Genomic DNA, 11,384 nt, shown 5'->3' with positions numbered 1-11,384 from the left:
TGTGAGTATGAATGTGTCTATAAAGGTGTCTATGAATGTGTCTATAGATGTGTGTAAATGTGTTTATGAATGTGTCTATAGATGTGTCTGTAGATCAGTTGCGACCCGTCATTCAGGGCACTGTTTTGAGCCCTACAGCTTGTTTTTTTGTATGTCATTTTGGAATTAATACGTGTCAAATATCAGTTTGCAAACAATGCAAAAAAATTCAAAATAATAATCATTGAGTTAATAAAGCCTCCATACAAACATGGTCTCTGTTTTGCTTTCTTGAGTAAGGCAACTCCAAAATGCAGGTGTTTCAGCCTAGCTCAGTGCTTTCTGTGGTGGTGAGACAGCCAGCTGAAAATACGGAAAATGAAAATGCAGCTCCCTTTTATACTGCTTCCTGGTACGGCCTCCAAAGATCATTGTGATACCCTCTGACATTCAGATCCCACACATGCAGGCACTGAGGAGGACAACACACATCAGTCCACAAAACTCTTCAGAGAAAGACAACGCAAATGGTAGAAGAGAGTGGGGAAAGTTACAGCCTGAACAGTTTGATGTTAGGGGAGAGTGGGGAAAGTTACAGTCTGGTGGTAGGGGAGAGTGGGGAAAGTTACAGTCTGATGGTAGGGGAGAGTGGGGAAAGTTACAGTCTGATGGTAGGGGAGAGTGGGGAAAGTTACAGTCTGATAATAGTAGAGAGTGGGGAAAGTTACAGTCTGATAATAGTAGAGAGTGGGGAAAGTTACAGCCTGAACAGTTTGATGTTAGGGGAGAGTGGGGAAAGTTACAGTCTGATGGTAGGGGAGAGTGGGGAAAGTTACGGTCTGATAATAGTAGAGAGTGGGGGAAGTTACAGTCTGATGGTAGGGGAGAGTGGGGGAAGTTACAGTCTGATGGTAGGGGAGAGTGGGGGAAGTTACAGTCTGATGGTAGGGGAGAGTGGGAAAAGTTACAGTCTGATGGTAGGGGAGAGTGGGAAAAGTTACAGTCTGATAATAGTAGAGAGTGGGGAAAGTTACAGTCTGATGGTAGGGGAGAGTGGGGGAAGTTACAGTCTGATGGTAGGGCGGGAAAGTTACAGTCTGATGGTAGGGGAGAGTGGGGAAAGTTACAGTCTGATGGTAGGGGAGAGTGGGGAAAGTTACAGTCTGATAATAGTAGAGAGTGGGGAAAGTTACAGTCTGATGGTAGGTGAGAGTGTGGAAAGTTACAGTCTGATAATAGTAGAGAGTGGGGAAAATTACAGCCTGAACAGTTTGATGTTAGGGGAGAGTGGGGAAAGTTAGTCTGATGGTAGGGGAGAGTTGGGAAAGTTACAGTTTGATGTTTGGGGAAAGTTACAGTCTGATGGTAGGGGAGAGTGGGGAAAGTTACGGTCTGATAATAGTAAAGTGTGGGGAAAGTTACAGCCTGAACAGTTTGATGTTAGGGGAGAGTGGGGAAAGTTACAGTCTGATGGTAGGGGAGAGTGGGGAAAGTTACAGTCTGATAATAGTAGAGAGTGGGGAAAGTTACAGCCTGAACAGTTTGATGTTAGGGGAGAGTGGGGAAATTTAAAGTCTGATGGTAGGAGGGATTGGGGAAAGTTACAGTCTGATGGTAGGAGGGATTTGGGAAAGTTACAGTCTGATGGTAGGAGGGATTTGGGAAAGTTACAGTCTGATGGTGGGGGGGGGGGAGTTACAGTCTGATGGTAGGGGGGAAAGTTAAAGTGTGATGGTAGGGGAGAGTGGGGAAAGTTACAGTCTGATGGTAGGGGAGAGTGGGGAAAGTTACTGCCTGAACAGTTTGATGGTAGGGGAGAGTGGGGAAAGTTACAGTCTGATGGTAGGGGAGAGTGGGGAAAGTTACAGTCTGATGGTAGGGGAGAGTGGGGAAAGTTACAGTCTGATGGTAGGGGGGGAAAGTTACAGTCTGATGGTAGGGGAGAGTGGGGAAAGTTACAGTCTGATGGTAGGGGAGAGTGGGGAAAGTTACAGTCTGATGGTAGGGGAGAGTGGGGAAAGTTACAGTCTGATGGTAGGGGAGAGTGGGGAAAGTTACAGTCTGATGGTAGGGGAGAGTGGGGAAAGTTACAGTCTGATGGTAGGGGAGAGTGGGGAAAGTTACAGTCTGATGGTAGGGGAGAGTGGGGGAAGTTACAGTCTGATGGTAGGGCGGGAAAGTTACAGTCTGATGGTAGGGGAGAGTGGGGAAAGTTACAGTCTGATGGTAGGGGAGAGTGGGGAAAGTTACAGTCTGATAATAGTAGAGAGTGGGGAAAGTTACAGTCTGATGGTAGGGGAGAGTGGGGAAAGTTACAGTCTGATGGTAGGGGAGAGTGTGGAAAGTTACAGTCTGATAATAGTAAAGTGTGGGGAAAGTTACAGCCTGAACAGTTTGATGTTAGGGGAGAGTGGGGAAAGTTAGTCTGATGGTAGGGGAGAGTGGGGAAAGTTACAATCTGATGGTAACGGGGAGTGGGAAAAGTTACAGTCTGAACAGTTTGACTATTGTAAAGTATTTTTATTCAAAGGCTAAGTGCTTGTGTCTCTACATCTCCCCTTCTTTTCTTCAGTCTCTCCCTGTCACATCTGCTCCCGCTCTTCCCTTCCCCTGGCGCTTGAGGGCGCCAGATTACCCTGCATCACACACTCCTGCCATCCATCACCCACACCTGCCTTCCCTCGTCACTCGCATCAGCGTTATTGGACTCACCTGGACTCACTTATCACATGTTTATTTCCTCCCCTATATTTGTCTGTTCCCTTGCTCTATTCCCTGCGGCTGCATTGATTGTTTTTGTCTTTTGAATTTGTGTCTGACGCTGTTCCTGTCTCGTCTCTGTCCGTTATAATTAAATGTTTTACTCCCCGTACCTGCTTCGTCTCTCCAGCATCATTCCGCGTGACAGAATGCAGCAGCCATACATACGAAGCATCGGGGAGTACTGGCGTTCCGGTTGGAATGGTGTCAGCGGCTCTGGGTCGCCACAGATGGAACCGGGGATGCCTAGCCAGCTCGTCGGGTTTTCACGCCCTAGCTGGCTCGGATGGCGCCCATCCCACGTCGGGCCTCAGCCGGATCGTCAGTTCTTGTTCGCCCAGCCGGTCCAGGAGTGTTTTGTTTGTTGTTCGTTTTGTTCGTGACGTCGGGGTGGATTCCGCCGCCGATGGAACCGGGGATGCCTAGCCAGCTCGTCGGGCTTTCACACCCTGGCTGGCTCGAGAGGTTTTGTTGCCTCGGTTGGCTCGGCAGGTTCCCATCCCACGTCACGCTCCGCTGGATCATCGGGCTCCCCTTCTGCTGCGAGATCGACAGGCTCTCATTGCCTCAGCCGGATCGTCAGGCTCTCATGCCTCGGCCGGCTCGCCCAGGTGGGAAGCCGGGTGGCGTCCCAAGAGGGAGGGGTACTGTCACGTCTGCTCCCGCTCTTCCCTTCCCCTGGCGCTTGAGGGCACCAGATTATCCTGCATCACACACTCCTGCCATCCATCACCCACACCTGCCTTCCCTCGTCACTCGCATCAGCGTTATTGGACTCACCTGGACTCACTTATCACATGTTTATTTCCTCCCCTTTATTTGTCTGTTCCCTTGCTCTGTTCCCTGCTGCTGCATTGATTGTTTTTTGTCTTTAGTTTTAGTTCTGACGCTGTTCCTGTCTTGTCTGTCAGTTGTTTATTAAATGTTTACTCCCCGTACCTGCTTCGTCCCTCCAGCGTCATTCCGCGTGACACTCCCTCCCTCCCTCTCTACGTTGGCGAGCTTTCTTCAGTGGGTTTTTCAGGTATCAGGCTCCAGCTCCATCTTGATGTACAGGACGTAGTTCTTCCCCTCTGCATCAGGGATGAAAGAGTCCTCATATGGGTTCTTACTGTGGCCCAGCACTTCAGCCTCCCTGAGCACAACAGATATCCCACCTGAGCACAATAGACAGAATAACAGTTATATTAGACATCCCACCTGAGCACAACAGACAGAATAACACACACGATAAAAACTTCACCAATACAGAAGTTGGGCTGATTTTGCGGACTACATCAGATACATTCTCACTCACTTCAGTAAGTTCTCAATCTCCAGCTCATAGGCATCTTTTTTGAAGCGGTCTACATTCTTCATCTGGATGTTAGGTACTGAGTTGAGCCTGAGCTTCTTGAAATGCACTTCCTAGAAAGGACGAAACACTCGGACAGGTGAGACAGCTTGTGACAGAATCAGCTTGTGAAAAACCCACTGAAGAAAGTTCACTTTAAAACAGTCTTTAATACAGTCTGCTCAAACTTTACAACAGATGTCATCGTACTAACTAGACCCTGTTGCAATCAGTGCAGACTCGTCACGCTCCGACGTAAGACAATGGGCTATATGATTGACCCTGTGCTAGTAGTGAAGAAGAGGGCCTTACGTGGAATAGCAGTTCATGTTGAGCCTGATGATGCCAAAGTGGTATGAGCAGGACATGTCAAGGATGATACACTCTGCCTTTCCTCTGCTCTAGCATATGCATCCACATGTCCCAGTCCCAAAGCTAGAAACACACAGGTTATCATTTCACAATGAATATAGACTGATAGAAACACACACCTTCTCAGACATGGGCCATTTGGCCTCCAGATCATCCTTGTAGAGGCTCTTCTTCAGCATCCAGCCAAGGCCTGACATACTCTCCACTCTGTAGAGCAGGGCGAGGTCCTCCACTGTGTGTTCATAACCCTGTTATAACACACACTACATAATCACACTCTCCACTCTGTAGAGCAGGATGGGGTCCTCTGCTGTGTGTTGGTAACCCTGCATAACAGAATTACAACAGATATTACACATTACATAAGCACATCCTTTCCACACATTACAGCAACGAAGGGAAAGCGTTTAAGGGTGTAGAGGTGTTAAAGTGAGAGGTGGAGACAGGACACGGACTGACCTGGTCATTCCAGACTGAGATGTAGCTCAGGCTGTCATCCTCGTTCAGTAGATCAGGTCTGGCTCAGGAAACTGGACAGCATCAACAACATTAAACATGATGTCACCAGCAGAACAGCATCAGTTCACCAACAATACTTGGTTAGCTTCATTTCATGTTGGAAATCTTTAACTTCTATGGGCTAGGTGGGACGCTAGCATCCCACCTGCGGGACACAGCCAGTGAAATATCAGGGCGGCAAATTCAAAAACAACAAAATGTCATAATTCAACTTTCTCAAACATACAACTATTTTACACCATTTTAAAGATAAACATCTCGTTAATCTAACCACATTGTCCGATTTCAAAAAGGCTTTACAGCGAAAGCAAAACATCAGATTATGTTAGGAGAGTACATAGACAAAAATAATCACACAGCCATTTTCCAAGCAAGGACATGTGTCAATAAAACACAAAACACAGCTAAATGAAGCACTAACCTTTGACGATCTTCATCAGATGACACTCCTAGGACATTATGTTACACAATACATGTTTGTTTTGTTCGATAAAGTTCATATTTATATCCAAAAACAGCATTTTACATTGGCGCGTAATGTTCAGAAAATGTATTCCCACCAAAACCCTCTGCTGAATGCGCACATCAATTTACAAAAATACTCATCATAAACGTTGACATAATATAGAACAATTATTTTAAGAATTATAGATAGACTACTCCTGGATGCAACCGCTGTGTCAGATTTTAAAATAGCTTTACGGAGAAAGCACATTTTTCAATATTCTGAGTACATAGCTCAGCCATCATGGTGAGCTATTCAGACACCCGCCAAGTTTGGGGCAACCTAAACTCAGAATTAGTATTAGAAATATTCTCTTACCTTTGCTGATCTTCGTCAGAATGCACTCCCAGGACTGCTACTTCCACAAGAAATGTTGTTTTTGTTCGAAATAATCCATATTTATTTCCAAATACCTCCGTTTTGTTCATGCGTACAGATCACTTATCCAAAGGCATAACGCGCGAGCGCGGAACGAGAGACGAAAAGTAAAAATGTTCCATTACTGTACTTAGAAGCATGTCAAACGCTGTTTAAAATCAATCTTTATGGTATTTTCTATGTAAAATTGCGATAATATTCCAACCGGACAATAGCATGTTCATTCAAGAAGAAAAAGAAGGAACGGCGTGCTCGTGTGACCGCGCATATCCAATCCCTTTGTTGCCAGGCAGACCACTCAGTAACTGAGCTCCTATTACCTGCCCAGTGACAGGAAAATGCTCAAACCACTTTCTGAAGGCTTTAGACAGCCAATGGAAGCCTTAGAAAGTGCAACGTCACCCCACAGACACTGTAGCTTCGATAGAGAATCAAAAGAAGAACTACAATTCTCAGACTTTCCACTTCCTGCTTGAATTTTTCTCAGGTTTTTGCCTGCCATATGAGTTCTGTTATACTCACAGACACCATTCAAACAGTTTTAGAAACTTCAGAGGGTTTACTATCCAAATATACTAATAATATGCATATTCTAGTTCCTGGGCCAGAGTAGTAACCTGTTTAAATTGGGTACGTTTTTCATCCGGCCGTGAAAATACTGCCCCCTAGCCCAGACAGGTTAAAGTCAATTCAAGACTACTCTACTATAATACATTCCATTCCTGTATTGGTGATAGTTGAACTTGGCTATCTACCTCTACATGTTCTTGCTGGTCTTTCCCTGTGTGTATACAGCTTTGATTTGTCTGATTCCTAGTTGATTGGCTAAATGATCAAGATGGCGCCGACAGAGAGGGCTGCCTCGCTTCTAGTCCTTAGGAAATTTTGCTACAAGCATTTCGCTACACTTGCAATAACATCTGCTAACCATGTGTATGTGACCAATAACATTTGATTTGATTTAAATGTAATTTCAAAAGGGCGTGTTTGCGAGGGTAAACAGGCATTGAATTCAGTCGGCCCAATCCTACAAATGTTTCTAAAGTATTTGCAGTCATTGGTTTATAGAGGACAGAGTGCACACCTGTTCAACAGTAAATACATTGAAGGCTTGGGGCACACAATGGAGATTGAGTGTCCCAGTGAGTTACAACAGCAGGAAGCATGTGGATCTGCTGCCCCCTTCTGGTCATTAATGGTAACATTCATCCTAAAGAACATGCTCGGCTACATTCAACACATTGACAATCTTCCAATGATCTTTGCTCTGAGATTGAAGAAACAGTCATTTTGAGGGTGTATTCTAGATATAGTAGTACCCCTCTATATGTTGTATAGTTAAAGCTTCCATCAAGCTAAAACTATAGACATCTTACCTGAAGAAATCTATGTAGATAACCAGGTCTTCTTCCAGGACTATGGCTAAGTTGGCATCCTGCAAATCAACCACATAACAACCACATAACCAGGTGGAGGTGGACGGGAAGATGAAAATAGTCACTGGGTGTAGGTTGAAGGTTGCAGTCAGACTGTCTTCGTAGTGCTGAGAGAGGAGAGAGAGGAAAAAGAGGTGGTTGTGAGTGGGTTTAGCGATGCCAAAACACTGTGTGCATAACAACACCACATTGCCATTGATTGTGTCCAGGGGCGAAAATCTGATATCAACTTTGGGGGGGACAATTACATGAAATTTTCTCAAGAGCAATTCCTGAGGGGGACACCAAAAGTAGTGCTGTAACACATAGCCTACATTGTAATATGGTAAATGTATATTGAGGAACCAAAGAAATAAGGTGTTTGCCGTACTCCTAACTACCGGTACCCAAAACTACACAACTAATCACAACAGCAATACCATTGCCTTTAACAAATCTTAGTTCAGTCACCAGTTTAAGTTGAGAGTGGGGGTATCCATGGCATTTTCCAATTATGTTCCTATTTTACAAGTAAAAAAAATGGAGAACCTTTCATAATGTTGCCAAACAAAGACTCAACAAACTTACCTGAGACTCCCTGTCTCTGCCAGTCTGTCCCTGCATATCTGTCCCCAACTCTGCTGTCTGTGTGCCATCTGTTGCCTGCTCTGCCTAATGACATCATTGTGAAACATTTCCATTAGAATTTCATTTCTTTCTTATGAACATTTTATCAACTAGTCTTTGAGATATTAGGCTACTAGGGTTCTTACTTTGCGTTTTGGTGTACTGAAAAATACTCTGATGTCCGTCTTTTATTTTTCTGCCATTTTTCTACCTGGCTGGCTGGCTACACACACACACACACAGTGTGTAGGTTATTTACAGTAGGAGATGGGCTTCTATCATCTTATCTTTTATCATTCTATTTGGGCTTCGATCTAAAAGGTAGCTAGCAAATGTGAAACGGATTAAAATGACAAGAGTTGACAGCTGTATGAGTTCACCATTTACACAACATATGCTGCAATCTTTTGTAATTTTAATAGTTTCTTTCATATTGGCTGGCTTCCAACAATAGCTGAATTTGCAAAGCTAGCGAGCACCAATTCAGTTTCAGTGGTGTTTGCTATAATCTTTGCTACCCGGGTTAAATAAAATAAATAAATAAAAGTTCCCTTGCGACAATTTAGCTTTTGCAACGAGACCATTAAATATATTTAAGACAATGGTAGAAGAGAGTGTAGTTCTGTTCAGTTTGGACTTCAGTTTATCGCTAACCTTATCACAGGGACTTTGAAGCACTAACTTACATCATCTGCATGCTGATCTCGGAATAAATTGACGATAGCAAAGATTCCATCTTTGACGAGGCCACATAAATGGAATAGGTACTAGCTAGCTTAATAGTTAATATTTGCGCGCTAGCTCTGCATATTCAGCTAGTGTGTGTGCGCGATTGACTGGATTAACCTCACGTCAGTTACGTTCATTGAGTGCCTTTCAGACAGTGGCTACGACCCCTCTGTTACCTTGCCAGTGGATCAAACCATTGTGAGGAAAAGGGTGGGGGGGGTCACAATCTTTTGAAACTTAAAAACGCGCTATTAAGTGTCTATAATCAGCACAATTGCTTTCATTGCGTATTATTAATATTATTTAAATTACATAGTTATGTTTCAGTGATATATTGGGGGGGGGACAAATCATATTTTTCCCAGGATGGGGGGGTCGTGTCCCCCCCGTCCCCCCCGGGATTTCCGCCCCTGATTGTGTCATTGGTTGGTGTCTGACAGGAGTTCATGCTATATAACCAGTCCTTATGATCCTGCTGCTTTGCTGAAACGATCCGTCTCATAAATAAAATAAGTGATTTCTAGTTGACTGATGACTGTTTCAGCTGGTCCGTGTCTCTGATGGCGGCTGCTCGGAGGGTGAGGAGTGTGTTGGCTGACCGACATCTCACCTGTGATACTCTGGTATTCTTGATGCTGATGGAAGTGTGTTGAACCCCCTTCAGTCTAAACAACTCCAACACATCCATGGGCTCCTGTACACACACAAACAACTAAAGGGTAGCCAAATACAGAAGTCCATACTTACAGTGGTGCCATCCACTGCCACACAGACCTTGGAGCAGCTGGAGACACCTTGATGTCCAGGAGCTTCCTACTGCTTGCCAGCTTGCGCAGGGTCTCCATGTTGGGCAGGGTCTCATCTGAAATGGAGCAGAGGGGTCAGCCATTTTGAATTATGGAAACTTCTTTTATAAGTTGACTAAGACTGTGCATAATATTGTTCAGCGGTATGATTTTCATATGTTATCAACTTCTTAAGGCTAATGCTAGTGAGGAACAACTTTTTATATGCATAATAATGGAAATACGTGTGAAACAAATGGTGGAAGAATGTTCAAGCCTCAACATACTCCTGACTGGCTCTTCCTCGTTAGCTTCTTGTGTCTAAGATGAGTTCGATATTCACAAGGACTGCGACCAGAATAAAATAGAACCGCTCCGGCCTGCACAGAAGTAAATGACAAGACGTTGTTCTCAAAATGATCTCAAATGTAGCCTAACCAAAGGTGACAATGAATGCTCACGTGGAGGCCTCGGCGGATGACTCACTTGTTAGTTAGGTTATATTTCCAGGTTAGGTAGAGGCTCCGTTGTTGGTGTGGAATGAATGGTTTCGCTTGAGGATTGGGTGTCCAGGTGTCCATCTCTGACTGTGGCATGAGACTGCAACCCCTCACCTCCTCCTTACACAAAGCGCGTTACGACAACGCATGTACCTACACAGCATCCAGTGCAAGCTGATAACCAGTTAGAGTGATTAGTTGCAATCGCCTCGTCATCTTGAAAGTAGATAGCTACGGCATTCTTCAACTTCTGCCCTAACTACCTAGTTTGTGTACTGCTAGCTAAACGGTTAGCGCGATCCAGAATCCTTGGGATGTGCCTACCCTACCATACCCCTTCACTAACCATGCAGGGACATCACAAGGAGCCAGAATAGTATGGACCCTAGCTAAACATAACAAGTTTATGATTCTGTGAGAGGCACTTATTTTGCTGTAAATAACAAACGTTATTATTGGCTAGTAGTAATAGTTGACACACCAATAAAGTGAACGGATGCAAGATCAAAGAGAAGCAGCACAGCAGGTGGATGGCAGCGTAGCCTAGTGGTTAGAGCATTGGACTAATAACTGAAAGGTTGTAATTTCAAATCCCTGAGCTGACAAGGTACAAATCTGTCTTTCTGCCCCTGAACAAGGCAGTTAACCCACTGTTCCTAGGCTGTCATTGAAAATAAGAATTTGTTCTTAACTGACTTGCCTAGTTAAATAAAAAATCCCACCATAGATATTTACTGTCAGCTACCTAACACACTACTTATGTTTGCTATCTTCACTCATTGCCACCTGGTTGTAGGATATACGCTACCGTTCAAAAGTTTGGTGTCACTAAGATATTTCCATTTATTGTCCATTAAAATAACATCAAATTGATCAGAAATACAGTGTAGACAATGTTAATGTTGTAAATGACTATTGTAGCTGGAAACAGCTGATTTTTAATGGAATATCTAGATAGGCGTACAGAGGCCCATTATCAGCAACCCTCAGTCCTGTGTTCCAATGGCACATTGTGTTAGCTAATCCAAGTTTATCATTTTAAAAGGCTAATTGATCATTAGAAAACCCTTTTGCAATTCTGTTAGCACAGCTGAAAACTGTCGCATAAAAATTGATTTTAAACAGCGTTTGACATGCTTCGAAGTACGGTAATGGAATATTTTGAATTTCTTTGTCACGATACGTGCCGGCGCGTCACCCTTCGGATAGTGTCTTGAACGCAAGAACAAAACACAGCTATTTGGATATAACTATGGATTATTTGGAACCAAAACAACATTGGGTGTTGAAGTAGAAGTCCTGGGAGTGCATTCTGACGAAGAACAGCAAAGGTAATCCAATTTTTCTTATAGTAAATCTGAGTTTGGTGAGTGCCAAACTTGGTGGGTGTCAAAATAGCTAGCCATGATGGCCGGGCTATCTACTCAGAATATTGCAAAATGTGCTTTCACCGAAAAGCTATTTTAAAATCAGACACCGCGA

The 11,384-nt window shown here is 44.1% G+C and overlaps 1 pseudogene; it reads right to left on the bottom strand.

Annotated features, from left to right (window-relative positions):
• Positions 1 to 376: 376 nt before the first annotated feature.
• Positions 377 to 9,462, bottom strand: LOC106560525 (protein O-linked-mannose beta-1,2-N-acetylglucosaminyltransferase 1-like; annotated as a pseudogene).
• Between the last annotated feature and the right edge of the window lie 1,922 nt (positions 9,463 to 11,384).

Source organism: Salmo salar, chromosome ssa10 (assembly GCF_905237065.1).
Source record: "Salmo salar chromosome ssa10, Ssal_v3.1, whole genome shotgun sequence".
Taxonomy (NCBI): Eukaryota; Metazoa; Chordata; class Actinopteri; order Salmoniformes; family Salmonidae; genus Salmo; species Salmo salar.
The sequence above is the reverse complement of the archived record's forward strand: the minus strand, read 5'-3'. Positions and strand labels throughout refer to the sequence as shown.